This window comes from Phalangium opilio, unplaced genomic scaffold (genome assembly GCF_054372755.1).
Source record: "Phalangium opilio isolate 3A_F unplaced genomic scaffold, DU_Popi_V2 ptg000100l_1, whole genome shotgun sequence".
Classification (NCBI taxonomy): Eukaryota; Metazoa; Arthropoda; class Arachnida; order Opiliones; family Phalangiidae; genus Phalangium; species Phalangium opilio.
This window is the reverse complement of record NW_028324203.1, coordinates 195591-222562: the sequence shown is the minus strand read 5'-3', so window position 1 is coordinate 222562 and position 26972 is coordinate 195591. Positions and strand designations below refer to the sequence as shown.

At 43.3% G+C, this 26972-nt stretch overlaps 17 non-coding genes across 17 annotated transcripts; all 17 read left to right on the top strand.

The window, feature by feature from the left end:
- Positions 1 to 602: 602 nt before the first annotated feature.
- On the top strand, positions 603 to 725 carry TRNAL-CAA (transfer RNA leucine (anticodon CAA)). The gene is made up of 2 exons: positions 603 to 640; positions 680 to 725. It is a non-coding gene; the product is annotated as a tRNA-Leu (tRNA).
- A 1008-nt stretch (positions 726 to 1733) lies between these two features.
- Positions 1734 to 1856, top strand: TRNAL-CAA (transfer RNA leucine (anticodon CAA)). Its single transcript has 2 exons — positions 1734 to 1771; positions 1811 to 1856. It is a non-coding gene; the product is annotated as a tRNA-Leu (tRNA).
- Positions 1857 to 2675: 819 nt separating this feature from the next.
- Positions 2676 to 2798, top strand: TRNAL-CAA (transfer RNA leucine (anticodon CAA)). Its single transcript has 2 exons — positions 2676 to 2713; positions 2753 to 2798. It is a non-coding gene; the product is annotated as a tRNA-Leu (tRNA).
- A 255-nt stretch (positions 2799 to 3053) lies between these two features.
- On the top strand, positions 3054 to 3175 carry TRNAL-CAA (transfer RNA leucine (anticodon CAA)). The gene is made up of 2 exons: positions 3054 to 3091; positions 3130 to 3175. It is a non-coding gene; the product is annotated as a tRNA-Leu (tRNA).
- Positions 3176 to 3429: 254 nt separating this feature from the next.
- TRNAL-CAA (transfer RNA leucine (anticodon CAA)) lies at positions 3430 to 3552 on the top strand. Its single transcript has 2 exons — positions 3430 to 3467; positions 3507 to 3552. It is a non-coding gene; the product is annotated as a tRNA-Leu (tRNA).
- Positions 3553 to 5692: 2140 nt separating this feature from the next.
- On the top strand, positions 5693 to 5815 carry TRNAL-CAA (transfer RNA leucine (anticodon CAA)). Its single transcript has 2 exons — positions 5693 to 5730; positions 5770 to 5815. It is a non-coding gene; the product is annotated as a tRNA-Leu (tRNA).
- Positions 5816 to 6070: 255 nt separating this feature from the next.
- Positions 6071 to 6192, top strand: TRNAL-CAA (transfer RNA leucine (anticodon CAA)). The gene is made up of 2 exons: positions 6071 to 6108; positions 6147 to 6192. It is a non-coding gene; the product is annotated as a tRNA-Leu (tRNA).
- A 630-nt stretch (positions 6193 to 6822) lies between these two features.
- TRNAL-CAA (transfer RNA leucine (anticodon CAA)) lies at positions 6823 to 6945 on the top strand. The gene is made up of 2 exons: positions 6823 to 6860; positions 6900 to 6945. It is a non-coding gene; the product is annotated as a tRNA-Leu (tRNA).
- Positions 6946 to 9463: 2518 nt separating this feature from the next.
- Positions 9464 to 9586, top strand: TRNAL-CAA (transfer RNA leucine (anticodon CAA)). Its single transcript has 2 exons — positions 9464 to 9501; positions 9541 to 9586. It is a non-coding gene; the product is annotated as a tRNA-Leu (tRNA).
- A 13077-nt stretch (positions 9587 to 22663) lies between these two features.
- TRNAL-CAA (transfer RNA leucine (anticodon CAA)) lies at positions 22664 to 22786 on the top strand. Its single transcript has 2 exons — positions 22664 to 22701; positions 22741 to 22786. It is a non-coding gene; the product is annotated as a tRNA-Leu (tRNA).
- A 66-nt stretch (positions 22787 to 22852) lies between these two features.
- On the top strand, positions 22853 to 22975 carry TRNAL-CAA (transfer RNA leucine (anticodon CAA)). Its single transcript has 2 exons — positions 22853 to 22890; positions 22930 to 22975. It is a non-coding gene; the product is annotated as a tRNA-Leu (tRNA).
- A 1007-nt stretch (positions 22976 to 23982) lies between these two features.
- On the top strand, positions 23983 to 24104 carry TRNAL-CAA (transfer RNA leucine (anticodon CAA)). Its single transcript has 2 exons — positions 23983 to 24020; positions 24059 to 24104. It is a non-coding gene; the product is annotated as a tRNA-Leu (tRNA).
- A 66-nt stretch (positions 24105 to 24170) lies between these two features.
- On the top strand, positions 24171 to 24292 carry TRNAL-CAA (transfer RNA leucine (anticodon CAA)). Its single transcript has 2 exons — positions 24171 to 24208; positions 24247 to 24292. It is a non-coding gene; the product is annotated as a tRNA-Leu (tRNA).
- A 1008-nt stretch (positions 24293 to 25300) lies between these two features.
- On the top strand, positions 25301 to 25422 carry TRNAL-CAA (transfer RNA leucine (anticodon CAA)). Its single transcript has 2 exons — positions 25301 to 25338; positions 25377 to 25422. It is a non-coding gene; the product is annotated as a tRNA-Leu (tRNA).
- Positions 25423 to 25488: 66 nt separating this feature from the next.
- Positions 25489 to 25610, top strand: TRNAL-CAA (transfer RNA leucine (anticodon CAA)). The gene is made up of 2 exons: positions 25489 to 25526; positions 25565 to 25610. It is a non-coding gene; the product is annotated as a tRNA-Leu (tRNA).
- Positions 25611 to 26242: 632 nt separating this feature from the next.
- On the top strand, positions 26243 to 26364 carry TRNAL-CAA (transfer RNA leucine (anticodon CAA)). The gene is made up of 2 exons: positions 26243 to 26280; positions 26319 to 26364. It is a non-coding gene; the product is annotated as a tRNA-Leu (tRNA).
- A 66-nt stretch (positions 26365 to 26430) lies between these two features.
- TRNAL-CAA (transfer RNA leucine (anticodon CAA)) lies at positions 26431 to 26552 on the top strand. Its single transcript has 2 exons — positions 26431 to 26468; positions 26507 to 26552. It is a non-coding gene; the product is annotated as a tRNA-Leu (tRNA).
- The last annotated feature ends 420 nt before the right edge of the window (positions 26553 to 26972 follow it).

Here is a 26972-nt window from a genome sequence, read left to right as displayed (position 1 = left end):
AGATGTAATTTTAAAACCCCAAATTACACAAAATCACGTCAGTATGGCCGAGCGGTCTAAGGCGACAGACTCAAGGGTTCTTAGTTTCATTGGTTCACGATGTCAATCTGTGTGTTCTGGGCCTCGTATGAGGGCGTGGGTTCGAATCCCACTTTTGACACGATATGTTTTATGAAAATAACTGGAAGAGATGTAATTTTAAAACGTCCAAATTACACAAAACCATGTCAGGTTTGCCGAGCGGTCTAAGGCTACAGATTCAAGGGTTCTTAGTTTCATTGGATCACGATGTGAATCTGTGTATTCCGGTCCTCGTTTGAGGGCGTGGGTTCGAATTCCACTTCTGAAACGATGTGTTTTATGAAAATAACTGGAAGAGATGTAATTTTAAACGTCTAAATGACTTAAAACCACGGCAGGATGGCCGAGCGGTGTAAGGCTCCAGACTCAAGGGGCTTAGCTTCCTTCGTTCACGATGTGAAACTGTGTTATTCTGGGCCTCGTATGAGGGCGTGGGTTCGAATCCCACTTCTGACACGATATGTCTTATGAAAATAAGTGGAAGAGATGTAATTTTAAAACCCCAATTTACACAAAATCACGTCAGGATGGCCGAGCGGTCTAAGGCGACAGACTCAAGGGTTCTTAGTTTCATTGGTTCACGATGTCAATCTGTGTGTTCTGGGCCTCGTATGAGGGCGTGGGTTCGAATCCCACTTCTGACACGATATGTTTTATGAAAATAACTGGAAGAGATGTAATTTTAAAACGTCCAAATTACACAAAACCATGTCAGGATTGCCGAGCGGTCTAAGGCTACAGATTCAAGGGTTCTTAGTTTCATTGGTTCACGATGTCAATCTGTGTATTCTCGGCCTCGTATGAGGGCGTGGGTTCGAATCCCACTTCTGAAACGATATGTTTTATGAAAATAACTGGAAGAGATGTAATTTTAAAACGTCCAAATTACACTAAACCTCGTCAGGATGACCGAGCGGTCTAAGGCGACAGACTCAAGGGTTCTTAGTTTCATTGGTTCACGATGTCAATCTGTGTGTTCTGGGCCTCGTATGAGGGCGTGGGTTTGAATCCCACTTCTGACACGATATGGTTTATGAAAATAAGTGGAAGAGATGTAATTTTAAAACCCCAAATTACACAAAATCACGTCAGGATGGCCGAGCGGTCTAAAGCGACAGACTCAAGGGTTCTTAGTTTCATTGGTTCACGATGTCAATCTGTGTGTTCTGGGCCTCGTATGAGGGCGTGGGTTCGAATCCCACTTCTGACACGATATGTTTTATGAAAATAACTGGAAGAGATGTAATTTTAAAACGTCCAAATTACACAAAACCATGTCAGGTTTGCCGAGCGGTCTAAGGCTACAGATTCAAGGGTTCTTAGTTTCATTGGATCACGATGTGAATCTGTGTATTCCGGTCCTCGTTTGAGGGCGTGGGTTCGAATTCCACTTCTGAAACGATGCGTTTTATGAAAATAACTGGAAGAGATGTAATTTTAAACGTCTAAATGACTTAAAACCACGGCAGGATGGCCGAGCGGTGTAAGGCTCCAGACTCAAGGGGATTAGCTTCCTTCGTTCACGATGTGAAACTGTGTTATTCTGGGCCTCGTATGAGGGCGTGGGTTCGAATCCCACTTCTGACCCGATATGTTTTATGAAAATAAGTGAAAGAGATGTAATTTTAAAACCCCAAATTACACAAAATCACGTCAGGATGGCCGAGCGGTCTAAGGCGACAGACTCAAGGGTTCTTAGTTTCATTGGTTCACGATGTCAATCTGTGTGTTCTGGGCCTCGTATGAGGGCGTGGGTTCGAATCCCACTTCTGACACGATATGTTTTATGAAAATAACTGGAAGAGATGTAATTTTAAAACGTCCAAATTACACTAAACCTCGTCAGGATGACCGAGCGGTCTAAGGCGACAGAATCAAGGGTTCTTAGTTTCATTGGTTCACGATGTCAATCTGTGTGTTCTGGGCCTCGTATGAGGGCGTGGGTTCGAATCCCACTTCTGACACGATATGGTTTATGAAAATAAGTGGAAGAGATGTAATTTTAAAACCCCAAATTACACAAAATCACGTCAGGATGGCCGAGCGGTCTAAAGCGACAGACTCAAGGGTTCTTAGTTTCATTGGTTCACGATGTCAATCTGTGTGTTCTGGGCCTCGTATGAGGGCGTGGGTTCGAATCCCACTTCTGACACGATATGTTTTATGAAAATAACTGGAAGAGATGTAATTTTAAAACGTCCAAATTACACAAAACCATGTCAGGTTTGCCGAGCGGTCTAAGGCTACAGATTCAAGGGTTCTTAGTTTCATTGGATCACGATGTGAATCTGTGTATTCCGGTCCTCGTTTGAGGGCGTGGGTTCGAATTCCACTTCTGAAACGATGCGTTTTATGAAAATAACTGGAAGAGATGTAATTTTAAACGTCTAAATGACTTAAAACCACGGCAGGATGGCCGAGCGGTGTAAGGCTCCAGACTCAAGGGTTCTTAGTTTCATTGGATCAAGATGTGAATCTGTGTATTCCGGTCCTCGTTTGAGGGCGTGGGTTCGAATCCCACTTCTGAAACGATGTGTTTTATGAAAATAACTGGAAGAGATGTAATTTTAAAACCCCAAATTACACAAAATCACGTCAGGATGGCCGAGCGGTCTAAGGCGACAGACTCAAGGGTTCTTAGTTTCATTGGTTCACGATGTCAATCTGTGTGTTCTGGGCCTCGTATGAGGGCGTGGGTTCGAATCCCACTTCTGACACGATATGTTTTATGAAAATAACTGGAAGAGATGTAATTTTAAAACGTCCAAATTACACAAAACCATGTCAGGATTGCCGAGCGGTCTAAGGCTACAGATTCAAGGGTTCTTAGTTTCATTGGTTCACGATGTCAATCTGTGTATTCTGGGCCTCGTATGAGGGCGTGGGTTCGAATCCCACTTCTGACACGATATGTTTTATGAAAATAATCGGAAGAGATGTAATTTTAAATCGTCCAAATTACACAAAATCACGTCAGGATGGCCGAGCGGTCTAAGGCGCCAGACTCAAGGGGCTTAGCTTCCTTCGTTCACGATGTGAATCTGTGAATTCTGGTCCTCGTATGAGGGCGTGGGTTTGAATCCCACTTCTGACACGATATGTTTTATGAAAATAACTGGAAGAGATGTAATTTTAAAACGTCCAAATTACACTAAACCACGTCAGGATGACCGAGCGGTCTAAGGCGACAGACTCAAGGGTTCTTAGTTTCATTGGTTCACGATGTCAATCTGTGTGTTCTGGGCCTCGTATGAGGGCGTGGGTTCGAATCCCACTTCTGACACGATATGTTTTATGAAAATAAGTGGAAGAGATGTAATTTTAAAACCCCAAATTACACAAAATCACGTCAGGATGGCCGAGCGGTCTAAGGCGACAGACTCAAGGGTTCTTAGTTTCATTGGTTCACGATGGCAATCTGTGTGTTCTGGGCCTCGTATGAGGGCGTGGGTTCGAATCCCACTTCTGACACGATATGTTTTATGAAAATAACTGGAAGAGATGTAATTTTAAAACGTCCAAATTACACAAAACCATGTCAGGATTGCCGAGCGGTCTAAGGCTACAGATTCAAGGGTTCTTAGTTTCATTGGTTCACGATGTCAATCTGTGTATTCTCGGCCTCGTATGAGGTCGTAGGTTCGAATCCCACTTCTGAAACGATATGTTTTATGAAAATATCTGGAAGAGATGTAATTTTAAAACGTCCAAATTACACTAAACCATGTCAGGTTTGCCGAGCGGTCTAAGGCTACAGATTCAAGGGTTCTTAGTTTCATTGGATCACGATGTGAATCTGTGTATTCCGGTCCTCGTTTGAGGGCGTGGGTTCGAATTCCACTTCTGAAACGATGTGTTTTATGAAAATAACTGGAAGAGATGTAATTTTAAACGTCTAAATGACTTAAAACCACGGCAGGATGGCCGAGCGGTGTAAGGCTCCAGACTCAAGGGGATTAGCTTCCTTCGTTCACGATGTGAAACTGTGTTATTCTGGGCCTCGTATGAGGGCGTGGGTTCGAATCCCACTTCTGACACGATATGTTTTATGAAAATAAGTGAAAGAGATGTAATTTTAAAACCCCAAATTACACAAAATCACGTCAGGATGGCCGAGCGGTCTAAGGCGACAGACTCAAGGGTTCTTAGTTTCATTGGTTCACGATGTCAATCTGTGTGTTCTGGGCCCCGTATGAGGGCGTGGGTTCGAATCCCACTTCTGACACGATATGTTTTATGAAAATAACTGGAAGAGATGTAATTTTAAAACGTCCAAATTACACAAAACCATGTCAGGATTGCCGAGCTGTCTAAGGCTACAGATTCAAGGGTTCTTAGTTTCATTGGATCACGATGTGAATCTGTGTATTCCGGTCCTCGTTTGAGGGCGTGGGTTCGAATTCCACTTCTGAAACGATGCGTTTTATGAAAATAACTGGAAGAGATGTAATTTTAAACGTCTAAATGACTTAAAACCACGGCAGGATGGCCGAGCGGTGTAAGGCTCCAGACTCAAGGGGATTAGCTTCCTTCGTTCACGATGTGAAACTGTGTTATTCTGGGCCTCGTATGAGGGCGTGGGTTCGAATCCCACTTCTGACACGATATGTTTTATGAAAATAAGTGAAAGAGATGTAATTTTAAAACCCCAAATTACACAAAATCACGTCAGGATGGCCGAGCGGTCTAAGGCGACAGACTCAAGGGTTCTTAGTTTCATTGGTTCACGATGTCAATCTGTGTGTTCTGGGCCCCGTATGAGGGCGTGGGTTCGAATCCCACTTCTGACACGATATGTTTTATGAAAATAACTGGAAGAGATGTAATTTTAAAACGTCCAAATTACACAAAACCATGTCAGGATTGCCGAGCTGTCTAAGGCTACAGATTCAAGGGTTCTTAGTTTCATTGGATCAAGATGTGAATCTGTGTATTCCGGTCCTCGTTTAAGGGCGTGGGTTCGAATTCCACTTCTGAAACGATATGTTTTATGAAAATAACTGGAAGAGATGTAATTTTAAAACGTCCAAATTACACTAAACCACGTCAGGATGACCGAGCGGTCTAAGGCGACAGACTCAAGGGTTCTTAGTTTCATTGGTTCACGATGTCAATCTGTGTGTTCTGGGCCTCGTATGAGGGCGTGGGTTCGAATCCCACTTCTGACACGACATGTTTTATGAAAATAACTGGAAGAGATGTAATTTTAAAACGTCCAAATTACACAAAACCATGTCAGGTTTGCCGAGCGGTCTAAGGCTACAGAATCAAGGGTTCTTAGTTTCATTGGATCACGATGTCAATCTGTGTATTCTCGGCCTCGTATGAGGGCGTGGGTTCGAATCCCACTTCTGACACGATATGTTTTATGAAAATAACTGGAAGAGATGTAATTTTTAAACGTCCAAATTACACAAAACCATGTCAGGTTTGCCGAGCGGTCTAAGGCTACAGATTCAAGGGTTCTTAGTTTCATTGGATCACGATGTGAATCTGTGTATTCCGGTCCTCGTTTGAGGGCGTGGGTTCGAATCCCACTTCTGAAACGATGTGTTTTATGAAAATAACTGGAAGAGATGTAATTTTAAAACCCCAAATTACACAAAATCACGTCAGGATGGCCGAGCGGTCTAAGGCGACAGACTCAAGGGTTCTTAGTTTCATTGGTTCACGATGTCAATCTGTGTGTTCTGGGCCTCGTATGAGGGCGTGGGTTCGAATCCCACTTCTGACACGATATGTTTTATGAAAATAACTGGAAGAGATGTAATTTTAAAACGTCCAAATTACACAAAACCATGTCAGGATTGCCGAGCGGTCTAAGGCTACAGATTCAAGGGTTCTTAGTTTCATTGGTTCACGATGTCAATCTGTGTATTCTGGGCCTCGTATGAGGGCGTGGGTTCGAATCCCACTTCTGACACGATATGTTTTATGAAAATAATTGGAAGAGATGTAATTTTAAATCGTCCAAATTACACAAAGTCACGTCAGGATGGCCGAGCGGTCTAAGGCGCCAGACTCAAGGGGCTTAGCTTCCTTCGTTCACGATGTGAATCTGTGAATTCTGGTCCTCGTATGAGGGCGTGGGTTTGAATCCCACTTCTGACACGATATGTTTTATGAAAATAACTGGAAGAGATGTAATTTTAAAACGTCCAAATTACACTAAACCACGTCAGGATGACCGAGCGGTCTAAGGCGACAGACTCAAGGGTTCTTAGTTTCATTGGTTCACGATGTCAATCTGTGTGTTCTGGGCCTCGTATGAGGGCGTGGGTTCGAATCCCACTTCTGACACGATATGTTTTATGAAAATAAGTGGAAGAGATGTAATTTTAAAACCCCAAATTACACAAAATCACGTCAGTATGGCCGAGCGGTCTAAGGCGACAGACTCAAGGGTTCTTAGTTTCATTGGATCACGATGTGAATCTGTGTATTCCGGTCCTCGTTTGAGGGCGTGGGTTCGAATTCCACTTCTGAAACGATGTGTTTTATGAAAATAACTGGAAGAGATGTAATTTTAAACGTCTAAATGACTTAAAACCACGGCAGGATGGCCGAGCGGTGTAAGGCTCCAGACTCAAGGGGCTTAGCTTCCTTCGTTCACGATGTGAAACTGTGTTATTCTGGGCCTCGTATGAGGGCGTGGGTTCGAATCCCACTTCTGACACGATATGTCTTATGAAAATAAGTGGAAGAGATGTAATTTTAAAACCCCAAATTACACAAAATCACGTCAGGATGGCCGAGCGGTCTAAGGCGACAGACTCAAGGGTTCTTAGTTTCATTGGTTCACGATGTCAATCTGTGTGTTCTGGGCCTCGTATGAGGGCGTGGGTTCGAATCCCACTTCTGACACGATATGTTTTATGAAAATAACTGGAAGAGATGTAATTTTAAAACGTCCAAATTACACAAAACCATGTCAGGATTGCCGAGCGGTCTAAGGCTACAGATTCAAGGGTTCTTAGTTTCATTGGTTCACGATGTCAATCTGTGTATTCTCGGCCTCGTATGAGGTCGTAGGTTCGAATCCCACTTCTGAAACGATATGTTTTATGAAAATATCTGGAAGAGATGTAATTTTAAAACGTCCAAATTACACTAAACCTCGTCAGGATGACCGAGCGGTCTAAGGCGACAGACTCAAGGGTTCTTAGTTTCATTGGTTCACGATGTCAATCTGTGTGTTCTGGGCCTCGTATGAGGGCGTGGGTTCGAATCCCACTTCTGACACGATATGTTTTATGAAAATAACTGGAAGAGATGTAATTTTAAAACGTCCAAATTACACAAAACCATGTCAGGTTTGCCGAGCGGTCTAAGGCTACAGATTCAAGGGTTCTTAGTTTCATTGGATCACGATGTGAATCTGTGTATTCCGGTCCTCGTTTGAGGGCGTGGGTTCGAATTCCACTTCTGAAACGATGCGTTTTATGAAAATAACTGGAAGAGATGTAATTTTAAACGTCTAAATGACTTAAAACCACGGCAGGATGGCCGAGCGGTGTAAGGCTCCAGACTCAAGGGGATTAGCTTCCTTCGTTCACGATGTGAAACTGTGTTATTCTGGGCCTCGTATGAGGGCGTGGGTTCGAATCCCACTTCTGACACGATATGTTTTATGAAAATAAGTGGAAGAGATGTAATTTTAAAACCCCAAATTACACAAAATCACGTCAGGATGGCCGAGCGGTCTAAGGCGACAGACTCAAGGGTTCTTAGTTTCATTGGTTCACGATGTCAATCTGTGTGTTCTGGGCCTCGTATTGAGGGCGTGGGTTTGAATCCCACTTCTGAAACGATATGTTTTATGAAAATAACTGGAAGAGATGTAATTTTAAAACGTCCAAATTACACAAAACCATGTCAGGATTGCCGAGCGGTCTAAGGCTACAGATTCAAGGGTTCTTAGTTTCATTGGTTCACGATGTCAATCTGTGAATTCTCGGCCTCGTATGAGGGCGTGGGTTCGAATCCCACTTCTGACACGATGTGTTTTATGAAAATAACTGGAAGAGATGTAATTTTAAAACGTCCAAATTACACAAAACCATGTCAGGTTTGCCGAGCGGTCTAAGGCTACAGATTCAAGGGTTCTTAGTTTCATTGGATCACGATGTGAATCTGTGTATTCCGGTCCTCGTTTGAGGGCGTGGGTTCGAATTCCACTTCTGAAACGATGTGTTTTATGAAAATAACTATAAGAGATGTAATTTTAAACGTCTAAATGACTTAAAACCACGGCAGGATGGCCGAGCGGTGTAAGGCGCCAGACTCAAGGGTCTTAGCTTCCTTCGTTCACGATGTGAAACTGTGTTATCCTGGGCCTCGTATGAGGGCGTGGGTTCGAATCCCACTTCTGACACGATATGGTTTATGAAAATAAGTGGAAGAGATGTAATTTTAAAACCCCAAATTACACAAAATCACGTCAGGATGGCCGAGCGGTCTAAAGCGACACACTCAAGGGTTCTTAGTTTCATTGGTTCACGATGTCAATCTGTGTGTTCTGGGCCTCGTATGAGGGCGTGGGTTCGAATCCCACTTCTGACACGATATGTTTTATGAAAATAACTGGAAGAGATGTAATTTTAAAACGTCCAAATTACACAAAACCATGTCAGGATTGCCGAGCGGTCTAAGGCTACAGATTCAAGGGTTCTTAGTTTCATTGGTTCACGATGTCAATCTGTGTATTCTCGGCCTCGTATGAGGGCGTGGGTTCGAATCCCACTTCTGAAACGATATGTTTTATGAAAATAACTGGAAGAGATGTAATTTAAAAACGTCCAAATTACACTAAACCACGTCAGGATGACCGAGCGGTCTAAGGCGACAGACTCAAGGGTTCTTAGTTTCATTGGTTCACGATGTCAATCTGTGTGTTCTGGGCCTCGTATGAGGGCGTGGGTTCGAATCCCACTTCTGACACGATATGTTTTATGAAAATAACTGGAAGAGATGTAATTTTAAAACGTCCAAATTACACAAAACCATGTCAGGTTTGCCGAGCGGTCTAAGGCTACAGATTCAAGGGTTCTTAGTTTCATTGGATCACGATGTGAATCTGTGTATTCCGGTCCTCGTTTGAGGGCGTGGGTTCGAATTCCACTTCTGAAACGATGCGTTTTATGAAAATAACTGGAAGAGATGTAATTTTAAACGTCTAAATGACTTAAAACCACGGCAGGATGGCCGAGCGGTGTAAGGCTCCAGACTCAAGGGGATTAGCTTCCTTCGTTCACGATGTGAAACTGTGTTATTCTGGGCCTCGTATGAGGGCGTGGGTTCGAATCCCACTTCTGACACGATATGTTTTATGAAAATAAGTGGAAGAGATGTAATTTTAAAACCCCAAATTACACAAAATCACGTCAGGATGGCCGAGCGGTCTAAGGCGACAGACTCAAGGGTTCTTAGTTTCATTGGTTCACGATGTCAATCTGTGTGTTCTGGGCCTCGTATGAGGGCGTGGGTTCGAATCCCACTTCTGACACGATATGTTTTATGAAAATAACTGGAAGAGATGTAATTTTAAAACGTCCAAATTACACAAAACCATGTCAGGATTGCCGAGCGGTCTAAGGCTACAGATTCAAGGGTTCTTAGTTTCATTGGTTCACGATGTCAATCTGTGTATTCTCGGCCTCGTATGAGGGCGTGGGTTCGAATCCCACTTCTGAAACGATATGTTTTATGAAAATAACTGGAAGAGATGCAATTTTAAAACGTCCAAATTACACTAAACCACGTCAGGATGACCGAGCGGTCTAAGGCGACAGACTCAAGGGTTCTTAGTTTCATTGTTTCACGATGTCAATCTGTGTGTTCTGGGCCTCGTATGAGGGCGTGGGTTCGAATCCCACTTCTGACACGATATGTTTTATGAAAATAACTGGAAGAGATGTAATTTTAAAACGTCCAAATTACACAAAACCATGTCAGGTTCGCCGAGCGGTCTAAGGCTACAGATTCAAGGGTTCTTAGTTTCATTGGATCACGATGTGAATCTGTGTATTCCGGTCCTCGTTTGAGGGCGTGGGTTCGAATTCCACTTCTGAAACGATGCGTTTTATGAAAATAACTGGAAGAGATGTAATTTTAAACGTCTAAATGACTTAAAACCACGGCAGGATGGCCGAGCGGTGTAAGGCGCCAGACTCAAGGGTCTTAGCTTCCTTCGTTCACGATGTGAAACTGTGTTATTCTGGGCCTCGTATGAGGGCTTGGGTTCGAATCCCACTTCTGACACGATATGTTTTATGAAAATAACTGGAAGAGATGTAATTTTAAAACGTCCAAATTACACTAAACCACGTCAGGATGACCGAGCGGTCTAAGGCGACAGACTCAAGGGTTCTTAGTTTCATTGGTTCACGATGTCAATCTGTGTATTCTGGGCCTCGTATGAGGGCGTGGGTTCGAATCCCACTTCTGACACGATATGTTTTATGAAAATAACTGGAAGAGATGTAATTTTAAAACGTCCAAATTACACAACATCACGTCAGGATGGCCGAGCGGTCTAAGGCGCCAGGCTCAAGGGGCTTAGCTTCCTTCGTTCACGATGTGAATCTGTGTTATTCTGGGCCTCCTATGAGGGCGTGGGTTCGAATCCCTTTTCTGACACGATATGTTTTATGAAAATAACTGGAAGAGATGTAATTTTAAAACGTCCAAATTACACAAAACCATGTCAGGATTGCCGAGCTGTCTAAGGCTACAGATTCAAGGGTTCTTAGTTTCATTGGATCACGATGTGAATCTGTGTATTCCGGTCCTCGTTTGAGGGCGTGGGTTCGAATTCCACTTCTGACACGATATGTTTTATGAAAATAACTGGAAGATATTTAATTTTAAAACGTCCAAATTACACTAAACCACGTCAGGATGACCGAGCGGTCTAAGGCGACAGACTCAAGGATTCTTAGTTTCATTGGTTCACGATGTCAATCTGTGTGTTCTGGGCCTCGTATGAGGGCGTGGGTTCGAATCCCACTTTTGACACGATATGTTTTATGAAAATAACTGGAAGAGATGTAATTTTAAAACGTCCAAATTACACTAAACCACGTCAGGATGACCGAGCGGTCTAAGGCGACAGACTCAAGGGTTCTTAGTTTCATTGGTTCACGATGTCAATCTGTGTGTTCTGGGCCTCGTATGAGGGCGTGGGTTCGAATCCCTTTTCTGACACGATATGTTTTATGAAAATAACTGGAAGAGATGTATTTTAAAACGTCCAAATTACACAAAACCATGTCAGGATTGCCGAGCTGTCTAAGGCTACAGATTCAAGGGTTCTTAGTTTCATTGGATCACGATGTGAATCTGTGTATTCCGGTCCTCGTTTGAGGGCGTGGGTTCGAATTCCACTTCTGAAACGATGTGTTTTATGAAAATAACTGGAAGAGATGTAATTTTAAACGTCTAAATGACTTAAAACCACGGCAGGATGGCCGAGCGGTGTAAGGCGCCAGACTCAAGGGGCTTAGCTTCCTTCGTTCACGATGTGAAACTGTGTTATTCTGGGCCTCGTATGAGGGCGTGGGTTCGAATCCCACTTCTAACACGATATGTTTTATGAAAATAACTGGAAAAGATGTAATTTTAAAACCCCAAATTACACAAAATCACGTCAGGATGGCCGTGCGGTCTAAGGCGACAGACTCTAGGGTTCTTAGTTTCATTGGTTCACGATGTCAATCTGTGTGTTCTGGGCCTCGTATGACGGCGTGGGTTCGAATCCCACTTCTGACACGATATGTTTTATGAAAATAACTGGAAGAGATGTAATTTTAAAACGTCCAAAGTACACTAAACCACGTCAGGATGACCGAGCGGTCTAAGGCGACAGACTGAAGGGTTCTTAGTTTCATTGGTTCACGATGTCAATCTGTGTGTTCTGGGCCTCGTATGTGGGCGTGGGTTCGAATCCGACTTCTGACACGATATGTTTTATGAAAATAACTGGAAGAGATGTAATTTTAAAACGTCCAAATTAAACAAAATCACGTCAGGATGGCCGAGCGGTCTAAGGCGCCAGGCTCAAGGGGCTTAGCTTCCTTCGTTCACGATGTGAATCTGTGTTATTCTGGGCCTCTTATGAGGGCGTGGGTTCGAATCCCTTTTCTGACACGATATGTTTTATGAAAATAACTGGAAGAGATGTATTTTAAAACGTCCAAATTACACAAAACCATGTCAGGATTGCCGAGCTGTCTAAGGCTACAGATTCAAGGGTTCTTAGTTTCATTGGATCACGATGTGAATCTGTGTATTCCGGTCCTCGTTTGAGGGCGTGGGTTCGAATTCCACTTCTGACACGATATGTTTTATGAAAATAACTGGAAGAGATGTAATTTTAAAACGTCCAAATTACACTAAACCACGTCAGGATGACCGAGCGGTCTAAGGCGACAGACTCAAGGGTTCTTAGTTTCATTGGTTCACGATGTCAATCTGTGTGTTTTGGGCCTCGTATGATGGCGTGGGTTCGAATCCCACTTCTAACACGATATGTTTTATGAAAATAACTGGAAGAGATGTAATTTTAAAACGTCCAAATTACACTAAACCACGTCAGGATTGCCGAGCTGTCTAAGGCTACAGATTCAAGGGTTCTTAGTTTCATTGGATCACGATGTGAATCTGTGTATTCCGGTCCTCGTTTGAGGGCGTGGGTTCGAATTCCACTTCTGACACGATATGTTTTATGAAAATAACTGGAAGATATTTAATTTTAAAACGTCCAAATTACACTAAACCACGTCAGGATGACCGAGCGGTCTAAAGCGACAGACTCAAGGGTTCTTAGTTTCATTGGTTCACGATGTCAATCTGTGTGTTCTGGGCCTCGTATGAGGGCGTGGGTTCGAATCCCACTTTTGACACGATATGTTTTATGAAAATAACTGGAAGAGATGTAATTTTAAAACGTCCAAATTACACTAAACCACGTCAGGATGACCGAGCGGTCTAAGGCGACAGACTCAAGGGTTCTTAGTTTCATTGGTTCACGATGTCAATCTGTGTGTTCTGGGCCTCGTATGAGGGCGTGGGTTCGAATCCCACTTCTGACACGATATGTTTTATGAAAATAACTGGAAGAGATGTATTTTAAAACGTCCAAATTACACAAAACCATGTCAGGATTGCCGAGCTGTCTAAGGCTACAGATTCAAGGGTTCTTAGTTTCATTGGATCACGATGTGAATCTGTGTATTCCGGTCCTCGTTTGAGGGCGTGGGTTCGAATTCCACTTCTGAAACGATGTGTTTTATGAAAATAACTGGAAGAGATGTAATTTTAAACGTCTAAATGACTTAAAACCACGGCAGGATGGCCGAGCGGTCTAAGGCGACAGACTCAAGGGTTCTTAGTTTCATTGGTTCACGATGTCAATCTGTGTGTTCTGGGCCTCGTATGAGGGCGTGGGTTCGAATCCCACTTCTGACACGATATGTTTTATGAAAATAACTGGAAGAGATGTAATTTTAAAACGTCCAAATTAAACAAAATCACGTCAGGATGGCCGAGCGGTCTAAGGCGCCAGGCTCAAGGGGCTTAGCTTCCTTCGTTCACGATGTGAATCTGTGTTATTCTGGGCCTCGTATGAGGGCGTGGGTTCGAATCCCTTTTCTGACACGATATGTTTTATGAAAATAACTGGAAGAGATGTATTTTAAAACGTCCAAATTACACAAAACCATGTCAGGATTGCCGAGCTGTCTAATGCTACAGATTCAAGGGTTCTTAGTTTCATTGGATCACGATGTGAATCTGTGTATTCCGGTCCTCGTTTGAGGGCGTGGGTTCGAATTCCACTTCTGAAACGATGTGTTTTATGAAAATAACTGGAAGAGATGTAATTTTAAACGTCTAAATGACTTAAAACCACGGCAGGATGGCCGAGCGGTGTAAGGCGCCAGACTCAAGGGGCTTAGCTTCCTTCGTTCACGATGTGAATCTGTGTTATTCTGGGCCTCGTATGAGGGCGTGGGTTCGAATCCCACTTCTGACACGATATGTTTTATGAAAATAACTGGAAGAGATGTATTTTAAAACGTCCAAATTACACAAAACCATGTCAGGATTGCCGAGCTGTCTAAGGCTACAGATTCAAGGGTTCTTAGTTTCATTGGATCACGATGTGAATCTGTGTATTCCGGTCCTCGTTTGAGGGCGTGGGTTCGAATTCCACTTCTGAAACGATGTGTTTTATGAAAATAACTGGAAGAGATGTAATTTTAAACGTCTAAATGACTTAAAACCACGGCAGGATGGCCGAGCGGTCTAAGGCGACAGACTCAAGGGTTCTTAGTTTCATTGGTTCACGATGTCAATCTGTGTGTTCTGGGCCTCGTATGAGGGCGTGGGTTCGAATCCCACTTCTGACACGATATGTTTTATGAAAATAACTGGAAGAGATGTAATTTTAAAACGTCCAAATTAAACAAAAACACGTCAGGATGGCCGAGCGGTCTAAGGCGCTAGGCTCAAGGGGCTTAGCTTCCTTCGTTCACGATGTGAATCTGTGTTATTCTGGGCCTCGTATGAGGGCGTGGGTTCGAATCCCTTTTCTGACACGATATGTTTTATGAAAATAACTGGAAGAGATGTATTTTAAAACGTCCAAATTACACAAAACCATGTCAGGATTGCCGAGCTGTCTAATGCTACAGATTCAAGGGTTCTTAGTTTCATTGGATCACGATGTGAATCTGTGTATTCCGGTCCTCGTTTGAGGGCGTGGGTTCGAATTCCACTTCTGAAACGATGTGTTTTATGAAAATAACTGGAAGAGATGTAATTTTAAACGTCTAAATGACTTAAAACCACGGCAGGATGGCCGAGCGGTGTAAGGCGCCAGACTCAAGGGGCTTAGCTTCCTTCGTTCACGATGTGAAACTGTGTTATTCTGGGCCTCGTATGAGGGCGTGGGTTCGAATCCCACTTCTGACACGATCTGTTTTATGAAAATAACTGGAAAAGATGTAATTTTAAAACCCCAAATTACACAAAATCACGTCAGGATGGCCGAGCGGTCTAAGGCGACAGACTCTAGGGTTCTTAGTTTCATTGGTTCACGATGTCAATCTGTGTGTTCTGGGCCTCGTATGAGGGCGTGGGTTCGAATCCCACTTCTGACACGATATGTTTTATGAAAATAACTGGAAGAGATGTAATTTTAAAACGTCCAAAGTACACTAAACCACGTCAGGATGACCGAGCGGTCTAAGGCGACAGACTGAAGGGTTCTTAGTTTCATTGGTTCACGATGTCAATCTGTGTGTTCTGGGCGTCGTATGTGGGCGTGGGTTCGAATCCGACTTCTGACACGATATGTTTTATGAAAATAACTGGAAGAGATGTAATTTTAAAACGTCCAAATTACACAAAACCATGTCAGGATTGCCGAGCGGTCTAAGGCTACAGATTCAAGGGTTCTTAGTTTCATTGGTTCACGATGTCAATCTGTGTATTCTGGGCCTCGTATGAGGGCGTGGGTTCGAATCCCACTTCTGACACGATATATTTTATGAAAATAACTGGAAGAGATGTAATTTTAAAACGTCCAAATTAAACAAAATCACGTCAGGATGGCCGAGCGGTCTAAGGCGCCAGGCTCAAGGGGCTTAGCTTCCTTCGTTCACGATGTGAATCTGTGTTATTCTGGGCCTCGTATGAGGGCGTGGGTTCGAATCCCTTTTCTGACACGATATGTTTTATGAAAATAACTGGAAGAGATGTATTTTAAAACGTCCAAATTACACAAAACCATGTCAGGATTGCCGAGCTGTCTAAGGCTACAGATTCAAGGGTTCTTAGTTTCATTGGATCACGATGTGAATCTGTGTATTCCGGTCCTCGTTTGAGGGCGTGGGTTCGAATTCCACTTCTGACACGATATGTTTTATGAAAATAACTGGAAGAGATGTAATTTTAAAACCCCAAATTACACAAAATCACGTCAGGATGGCCGTGCGGTCTAAGGCGACAGACTCTAGGGTTCTTAGTTTCATTGGTTCACGATGTCAATCTGTGTGTTCTGGGCCTCGTATGACGGCGTGGGTTCGAATCCCACTTCTGACACGATATGTTTTATGAAAATAACTGGAAGAGATGTAATTTTAAAACGTCCAAAGTACACTAAACCACGTCAGGATGACCGAGCGGTCTAAGGCGACAGACTGAAGGGTTCTTAGTTTCATTGGTTCACGATGTCAATCTGTGTGTTCTGGGCCTCGTATGTGGGCGTGGGTTCGAATCCGACTTCTGACACGATATGTTTTATGAAAATAACTGGAAGAGATGTAATTTTAAAACGTCCAAATTAAACAAAATCACGTCAGGATGGCCGAGCGGTCTAAGGCGCCAGGCTCAAGGGGCTTAGCTTCCTTCGTTCACGATGTGAATCTGTGTTATTCTGGGCCTCTTATGAGGGCGTGGGTTCGAATCCCTTTTCTGACACGATATGTTTTATGAAAATAACTGGAAGAGATGTATTTTAAAACGTCCAAATTACACAAAACCATGTCAGGATTGCCGAGCTGTCTAAGGCTACAGATTCAAGGGTTCTTAGTTTCATTGGATCACGATGTGAATCTGTGTATTCCGGTCCTCGTTTGAGGGCGTGGGTTCGAATTCCACTTCTGACACGATATGTTTTATGAAAATAACTGGAAGAGATGTAATTTTAAAACGTCCAAATTACACTAAACCACGTCAGGATGACCGAGCGGTCTAAGGCGACAGACTCAAGGGTTCTTAGTTTCATTGGTTCACGATGTCAATCTGTGTGTTTTGGGCCTCGTATGATGGCGTGGGTTCGAATCCCACTTCTAACACGATATGTTTTATGAAAATAACTGGAAGAGATGTAATTTTAAAACGTCCAAATTACACTAAACCACGTCAGGATTGCCGAGCTGTCTAAGGCTACAGATTCAAGGGTTCTTAGTTTCATTGGATCACGATGTGAATCTGTGTATTCCGGTCCTCGTTTGAGGGCGTGGGTTCGAATTCCACTTCTGACACGATATGTTTTATGAAAATAACTGGAAGATATTTAATTTTAAAACGTCCAAATTACACTAAACCACGTCAGGATGACCGAGCGGTCTAAAGCGACAGACTCAAGGGTTCTTAGTTTCATTGGTTCACGATGTCAATCTGTGTGTTCTGGGCCTCGTATGAGGGCGTGGGTTCGAATCCCACTTTTGACACGATATGTTTTATGAAAATAACTGGAAGAGATGTAATTTTAAAACGTCCAAATTACACTAAACCACGTCAGGATGACCGAGCGGTCTAAGGCGACAGACTCAAGGGTTCTTAGTTTCATTGGTTCACGATGTCAATCTGTGTGTTCTGGGCCTCGTATGAGGGCGTGGGTTCGAATCCCACTTCTGACACGATATGTTTTATGAAAATAACTGGAAGAGATGTATTTTAAAACGTCCAAATTACACAAAACCATGTCAGGATTGCCGAGCTGTCTAAGGCTACAGATTCAAGGGTTCTTAGTTTCATTGGATCACGATGTGAATCTGTGTATTCCGGTCCTCGTTTGAGGGCGTGGGTTCGAATTCCACTTCTGAAACGATGTGTTTTATGAAAATAACTGGAAGAGATGTAATTTTAAACGTCTAAATGACTTAAAACCACGGCAGGATGGCCGAGCGGTCTAAGGCGACAGACTCAAGGGTTCTTAGTTTCATTGGTTCACGATGTCAATCTGTGTGTTCTGGGCCTCGTATGAGGGCGTGGGTTCGAATCCCACTTCTGACACGATATGTTTTATGAAAATAACTGGAAGAGATGTAATTTTAAAACGTCCAAATTAAACAAAATCACGTCAGGATGGCCGAGCGGTCTAAGGCGCCAGGCTCAAGGGGCTTAGCTTCCTTCGTTCACGATGTGAATCTGTGTTATTCTGGGCCTCGTATGAGGGCGTGGGTTCGAATCCCTTTTCTGACACGATATGTTTTATGAAAATAACTGGAAGAGATGTATTTTAAAACGTCCAAATTACACAAAACCATGTCAGGATTGCCGAGCTGTCTAATGCTACAGATTCAAGGGTTCTTAGTTTCATTGGATCACGATGTGAATCTGTGTATTCCGGTCCTCGTTTGAGGGCGTGGGTTCGAATTCCACTTCTGAAACGATGTGTTTTATGAAAATAACTGGAAGAGATGTAATTTTAAACGTCTAAATGACTTAAAACCACGGCAGGATGGCCGAGCGGTGTAAGGCGCCAGACTCAAGGGGCTTAGCTTCCTTCGTTCACGATGTGAAACTGTGTTATTCTGGGCCTCGTATGAGGGCGTGGGTTCGAATCCCACTTCTGACACGATATGTTTTATGAAAATAACTGGAAAAGATGTAATTTTAAAACCCCAAATTACACAAAATCACGTCAGGATGGCCGAGCGGTCTAAGGCGACAGACTCTAGGGTTCTTAGTTTCATTGGTTCACGATGTCAATCTGTGTGTTCTGGGCCTCGTATGAGGGCGTGGGTTCGAATCCCACTTCTGACACGATATGTTTTATGAAAATAACTGGAAGAGATGTAATTTTAAAACGTCCAAAGTACACTAAACCACGTCAGGATGACCGAGCGGTCTAAGGCGACAGACTGAAGGGTTCTTAGTTTCATTGGTTCACGATGTCAATCTGTGTGTTCTGGGCGTCGTATGTGGGCGTGGGTTCGAATCCGACTTCTGACACGATATGTTTTATGAAAATAACTGGAAGAGATGTAATTTTAAAACGTCCAAATTACACAAAACCATGTCAGGATTGCCGAGCGGTCTAAGGCTACAGATTCAAGGGTTCTTAGTTTCATTGGTTCACGATGTCAATCTGTGTATTCTGGGCCTCGTATGAGGGCGTGGGTTCGAATCCCACTTCTGACACGATATATTTTATGAAAATAACTGGAAGAGATGTAATTTTAAAACGTCCAAATTAAACAAAATCACGTCAGGATGGCCGAGCGGTCTAAGGCGCCAGGCTCAAGGGGCTTAGCTTCCTTCGTTCACGATGTGAATCTGTGTTATTCTGGGCCTCGTATGAGGGCGTGGGTTCGAATCCCTTTTCTGACACGATATGTTTTATGAAAATAACTGGAAGAGATGTATTTTAAAACGTCCAAATTACACAAAACCATGTCAGGATTGCCGAGCTGTCTAAGGCTACAGATTCAAGGGTTCTTAGTTTCATTGGATCACGATGTGAATCTGTGTATTCCGGTCCTCGTTTGAGGGCGTGGGTTCGAATTCCACTTCTGACACGATATGTTTTATGAAAATAACTGGAAGAGATGTAATTTTAAAACGTCCAAATTACACTAAACCACGTCAGGATGACCGAGCGGTCTAAGGCGACAGACTCAAGGGTTCTTAGTTTCATTGGTTCACGATGTCAATCTGTGTGTTTTGGGCCTCGTATGATGGCGTGGGTTCGAATCCCACTTCTAACACGATATGTTTTATGAAAATAACTGGAAGAGATGTAATTTTAAAACGTCCAAATTACACTAAACCACGTCAGGATTGCCGAGCTGTCTAAGGCTACAGATTCAAGGGTTCTTAGTTTCATTGGATCACGATGTGAATCTGTGTATTCCGGTCCTCGTTTGAGGGCGTGGGTTCGAATTCCACTTCTGACACGATATGTTTTATGAAAATAACTGGAAGATATTTAATTTTAAAACGTCCAAATTACACTAAACCACGTCAGGATGACCGAGCGGTCTAAAGCGACAGACTCAAGGGTTCTTAGTTTCATTGGTTCACGATGTCAATCTGTGTGTTCTGAGCCTCGTATGAGGGCGTGGGTTCGAATCCCACTTTTGACACGATATGTTTTATGAAAATAACTGGAAGAGATGTAATTTTAAAACGTCCAAATTACACTAAACCACGTCAGGATGACCGAGCGGTCTAAGGCGACAGACTCAAGGGTTCTTAGTTTCATTGGTTCACGATGTCAATCTGTGTGTTCTGGGCCTCGTATGAGGGCGTGGGTTCGAATCCCACTTCTGACACGATATGTTTTATGAAAATAACTGGAAGAGATGTATTTTAAAACGTCCAAATTACACAAAACCATGTCAGGATTGCCGAGCTGTCTAAGGCTACAGATTCAAGGGTTCTTAGTTTCATTGGATCACGATGTGAATCTGTGTATTCCGGTCCTCGTTTGAGGGCGTGGGTTCGAATTCCACTTCTGAAACGATGTGTTTTATGAAAATAACTGGAAGAGATGTAATTTTAAACGTCTAAATGACTTAAAACCACGGCAGGATGGCCGAGCGGTCTAAGGCGACAGACTCAAGGGTTCTTAGTTTCATTGGTTCACGATGTCAATCTGTGTGTTCTGGGCCTCGTATGAGGGCGTGGGTTCGAATCCCACTTCTGACACGATATGTTTTATGAAAATAACTGGAAGAGATGTAATTTTAAAACGTCCAAATTAAACAAAATCACGTCAGGATGGCCGAGCGGTCTAAGGCGCCAGGCTCAAGGGGCTTAGCTTCCTTCGTTCACGATGTGAATCTGTGTTATTCTGGGCCTCGTATGAGGGCGTGGGTTCGAATCCCTTTTCTGACACGATATGTTTTATGAAAATAACTGGAAGAGATGTATTTTAAAACGTCCAAATTACACAAAACCTTGTCAGGATTGCCGAGCTGTCTAATGCTACAGATTCAAGGGTTCTTAGTTTCATTGGATCACGATGTGAATCTGTGTATTCCGGTCCTCGTTTGAGGGCGTGGGTTCGAATTCCACTTCTGAAACGATGTGTTTTATGAAAATAACTGGAAGAGGTGTAATTTTAAACGTCTAAATGACTTAAAACCACGGCAGGATGGCCGAGCGGTGTAAGGCGCCAGACTCAAGGGGCTTAGCTTCCTTCGTTCACGATGTGAAACTGTGTTATTCTGGGCCTCGTATGAGGGCGTGGGTTCGAATCCCACTTCTGACACGATATGTTTTATGAAAATAACTGGAAAAGATGTAATTTTAAAACCCCAAATTACACAAAATCACGTCAGGATGGCCGAGCGGTCTAAGGCGACAGACTCTAGGGTTCTTAGTTTCATTGGTTCACGATGTCAATCTGTGTGTTCTGGGCCTCGTATGAGGGCGTGGGTTCGAATCCCACTTCTGACACGATATGTTTTATGAAAATAACTGGAAGAGATGTAATTTTAAAACGTCCAAAGTACACTAAACCACGTCAGGATGACCGAGCGGTCTAAGGCGACAGACTGAAGGGTTCTTAGTTTCATTGGTTCACGATGTCAATCTGTGTGTTCTGGGCCTCGTATGTGGGCGTGGGTTCGAATCCGACTTCTGACACGATATGTTTTATGAAAATAACTGGAAGAGATGTAATTTTAAAACGTCCAAATTACACAAAACCATGTCAGGATTGCCGAGCGGTCTAAGGCTACAGATTCAAGGGTTCTTAGTTTCATTGGTTCACGATGTCAATCCGTGTATTCTGGGCCTCGTATGAGGGCGTGGGTTCGAATCCCACTTCTGACACGATATATTTTATGAAAATAACTGGAAGAGATGTAATTTTAAAACGTCCAAATTAAACAAAATCACGTCAGGATGGCCGAGCGGTCTAAGGCGCCAGGCTCAAGGGGCTTAGCTTCCTTCGTTCACGATGTGAATCTGTGTTATTCTGGGCCTCGTATGAGGGCGTGGGTTCGAATCCCTTTTCTGACACGATATGTTTTATGAAAATAACTGGAAGAGATGTATTTTAAAACGTCCAAATTACACAAAACCATGTCAGGATTGCCGAGCTGTCTAAGGCTACAGATTCAAGGGTTCTTAGTTTCATTGGATCACGATGTGAATCTGTGTATTCCGGTCCTCGTTTGAGGGCGTGGGTTCGAATTCCACTTCTGACACGATATGTTTTATGAAAATAACTGGAAGAGATGTAATTTTAAAACGTCCAAATTACACTAAACCACGTCAGGATGACCGAGCGGTCTAAGGCGACAGACTCAAGGGTTCTTAGTTTCATTGGTTCACGATGTCAATCTGTGTGTTTTGGGCCTCGTATGATGGCGTGGGTTCGAATCCCACTTCTAACACGATATGTTTTATGAAAATAACTGGAAGAGATGTAATTTTAAAACGTCCAAATTACACTAAACCACGTCAGGATGACCGAGCGGTCTAAGGCGACAGACTCAAGGGTTCTTAGTTTCATTGGTTCACGATGTCAATCTGTGTATTCTGGGCCTCGTATGAGGGCGTGGGTTCGAATCCCACTTCTGACACGATATGTTTTATGAAAATAACTGGAAGAGATGTAATTTTAAAACGTCCAAATTGCACAAAACCATGTCAGGATTGCCGAGCGGTCTAAGGCTACAGATTCAAGGGTTCTTAGTTTCATTGGTTCACGATGTCAATCTGTGTATTCTGGGCCTCGTATGAGGGCGTGGGTTCGAATCCCACTTCTGACACGATATGTTTTATGAAAATAACTGGAAGAGATGTAATTTAAAACGTCCAAATTACACTAAACCACGTCAGGATGGCCGAGCGGTGTAAGGCGCCAGACTCAAGGGGCTTAGCTTCCTTCGTTCACGATGTGAAACTGTGTTATTCTGGGCCTCGTATGAGGGCGTGGGTTCGAATCCCACTTCTGACACGATATGTTTTATGAAAATAACTGGAAGAGATGTAATTTTAAAACGTCCAAATTACACATAATCACGTCAGGATGGCCGAGCGGTCTAAGGCGACAGACTCAAGGGTTCTTAGTTTCATTGGTTCACGATGTCAATCTGTGTGTTCTGGGCCTCGTATGAGGGCGTGGGTTCGAATCCCACTTCTGACACGATATGTTTTATGAAAATAACTGGAAGAGATGTAATTTTAAAACGTCCAAATTACACTAAACCACGTCAGGATGGCCGAGCGGTGTAAGGCGCCAGACTCAAGGGTTCTTAGTTTCATTGGTTCACGAAGTGAATCTGTGTATTCTGGTCCTCATTTGAGAGAGTGGGTTCGAATTCCACTTCTGACACGATATGTTATATGAAAATAACTGGAAGAGATGTAATTTTAAAACCCCAAATTACACAACATCACGTTAGGATGGCCAAGCGGTCTAAGGCGCCAGACTCAAGGGGCTTAGCTTCCTTCGTTCACGATGTGAATCTGTGAATTCTGGTCCTCGTTTGAGGGCGTGGGTTCGAATCCCACTTCTGACACGATATGTTTTATGAAAATAACTGTTAGAGATGTAATTTTAAAACGTCCAAATTACACAACATCACGTCAGGATGGCCGAGCGGTCTAAGGCGCCAGACTCAAGGGGCTTAGCTTCCTTCGTTCACGATGTGAATCTGTGTATTGTGGTCCTCATTTGAGAGAGTGGGTTCGAATTCCACTTCTGACACGATATGTTATATGAAAATAAGTGGAAGAGATGTAATTTTAAAACGTCCAAATTACACAACATCACGTCAGGATGGCCGAGCGGTCTAAGGCGCCAGACTCAAGGGGCTTAGCTTCCTTCGTTCACGATGTGAATCTGTGTATTGTGGTCCTCATTTGAGAGAGTGGGTTCGAATTCCACTTCTGACACGATATGTTATATGAAAATAAGTGGAAGAGATGTAATTTTAAAACGTCCAAATTACACAATACCATGTCAGGATTGCCGAGCTGTCTAAGGCTACAGATTCAAGGGTTCTTAGTTTCATTGGATCACGATGTCAATCTGTGTATTCCGGTCCTCGTTTGAGGGCGTGGGTTCGAATTCCACTTCTGAAACGAAATGTTTTATGAAAATAACTGGAAGAGATGTAATTTTAAAACGTCCAAATTACACAACATCACGTCAGGATGGCCGAGCGGTCTAAGGCGCCAGACTCAAGGGGCTTAGCTTCCTTCGTTCACGATGTGAATCTGTGAATTCTGGTCCTCGTATGAGGGCGTGGGTTCGAATCCCACTTCTGACACGATATGTTTTATGAAAATAACTGGAAGAGATGTAATTTTAAAACGTCCAAATTACACAACATCACGTCAGGATGGCCGAGCGGTCTAAGGCGCCAGACTCAAGGGGCTTAGCTTCCTTCGTTCACGATGTAAATCTGTGAATTCTGGTCCTCGTTTGAGGGCGTGGGTTCGAATCCCACTTCTGACACGATATGTTTTATGAAAATAACTGGAAGAGATGTAATTTTAAAACGTCCAAATTACACAACATCACGTCAGGATGGCCGAGCTGTCTAAGGCTACAGATTCAAGGGTTCTTAGTTTCATTGGATCACGATGTGAATCTGTGTATTCCGGTCCTCGTTTGAGGGCGTGGGTTCGAATTCCACTTCTGAAACGATATGTTATATGAAAATAACTGGAAGAGATGTAATTTTAAAACGTCCAAATTACACAACATCATGTCAGGATGGCCGAGCGGTCTAAGGCTCCAGACTCAAGGGACTTAGCTTCCTTCGTTCACGATGTGAATCTGTGAATTCTGGTCCTCGTATGAGGGCGTGGGTTCGAATTCGACTTCTGACACGATATGTTTTATGAAAATAACTGGAAGAGATGTAATTTTAAAACGTCCAAATTACACAACATCACGTCAGGATGGCCGAGCGGTCTAAGGTGCCAGACTCAAGGGGCTTAGCTTCCTTCGTTCTCGATGTGAATCTGTGTATTCTGGTCCTCACTTGAGAGAGTGGGTGCGAATTCCACTTCTGACACGGTATGTTATATGAAAATAAGTGGAAGAGATGTAATTTTAAAACGTCCAAATTACACAACATCACGTCAGGATGGCCGAGCGGTCTAAGGTGCCAGACTCAAGGGGCTTAGCTTCCTTCGTTCTCGATGTGAATCTGTGTATTCTGGTCCTCACTTGAGAGAGTGGGTTCGAATTCCACTTCTGACACGGTATGTTATATGAAAATAAGTGGAAGAGATGTAATTTTAAAACGTCCAAATTACACAATACCATGTCAGGATTGCCGAGCTGTCTAAGGCTACAGATTCAAGGGTTCTTAGTTTCATTGGATCACGATGTGAATCTGTGTATTCCGGTCCTCGTTTGAGGGCGTGGGTTCGAATTCCACTTCTGACACGATATGTTTTATGAAAATAACTGGAAGAGATGTAATTTTAAAACGTCCAAATTACACAACATCACGTCAGGATGGCCGAGCGGTCTAAGGCGCCAGACTCAAGGGGCTTAGCTTCCTTCGTTCACGATGTGAATCTGTGAATTCTGGTCCTCGTATGAGGGCGTGGGTTCGAATCCCACTTCTGACACGATATGTTTTATGAAAATAACTGGAAGAGATGTAATTTTAAAACGTCCAAATTACACAACATCACGTCAGGATGGCCGAGCGGTCTAAGGCGCCAGACTCAAGGGGCTTAGCTTCCTTCGTTCACGATGTGAATCTGTGAATTCTGGTCCTCGTTTGAGGGCGTGGGTTCGAATCCCACTTCTGACACGATATGTTTTATGAAAATAACTGGAAGAGATGTAATTTTAAAACGTCCAAATTACACAACATCACGTCAGGATGGCCGAGCTGTCTAAGGCTACAGATTCAAGGGTTCTTAGTTTCATTGGATCACGATGTGAATCTGTGTATTCCGGTCCTCGTTTGAGGGCGTGGGTTCGAATTCCACTTCTGAAACGATATGTTATATGAAAATAACTGGAAGAGATGTAATTTTAAAACGTCCAAATTACACAACGTCACGTCAGGATGGCCGAGCGGTCTAAGGCGCCAGACTCAAGGGGCTTAGCTTCCTTCGTTCACGATGTGAATCTGTGAATTCTGGTCCTCGTATGAGGGCGTGGGTTCGAATCCGACTTCTGACACGATATGTTTTATGAAAATAACTGGAAGAGATGTAATTTTAAAACGTCCAAATTACACAATACCATGTCAGGATTGCCGAGCTGTCTAAGGCTACAGATTCAAGGGTTCTTAGTTTCATTGGATCACGATGTGAATCTGTGTATTCCGGTCCTCGTTTGAGGGCGTGGGTTCGAATTCCACTTCTGACACGATATGTTTTATGAAAATAACTGGAAGAGATGTAATTTTAAAACGTCCAAATTACACAACATCACGTCAGGATGGCCGAGCGGTCTAAGGCGCCAGACTCAAGGGGCTTAGCTTCCTTCGTTCACGATGTGAATCTGTGAATTCTGGTCCTCGTATGAGGGCGTGGGTTCGAATCCCACTTCTGACACGATATGTTTTATGAAAATAACTGGAAGAGATGTAATTTTAAAACGTCCAAATTACACAACATCACGTCAGGATGGCCGAGCGGTCTAAGGCGCCAGACTCAAGGGGTTTAGCTTCCTTCGTTCACGATGTGAATCTGTGAATTCTGGTCCTCGTTTGAGGGCGTGGGTTCGAATCCCACTTCTGACACGATATGTTTTATGAAAATAACTGGAAGAGATGTAATTTTAAAACGTCCAAATTACACAACATCACGTCAGGATGGCCGAGCTGTCTAAGGCTACAGATTCAAGGGTTCTTAGTTTCATTGGATCACGATGTGAATCTGTGTATTCCGGTCCTCGTTTGAGGGCGTGGGTTCGAATTCCACTTCTGAAACGATATGTTATATGAAAATAACTGGAAGAGATGTAATTTTAAAACGTCCAAATTACACAACGTCACGTCAGGATGGCCGAGCGGTCTAAGGCGCCAGACTCAAGGGGCTTAGCTTCCTTCGTTCACATTGTGAATCTGTGAATTCTGGTCCTCGTATGAGGGCGTGGGTTCGAATCCGACGTCTGACACGATATGTTTTATGAAAATAACTGGAAGAGATGTAATTTTAAA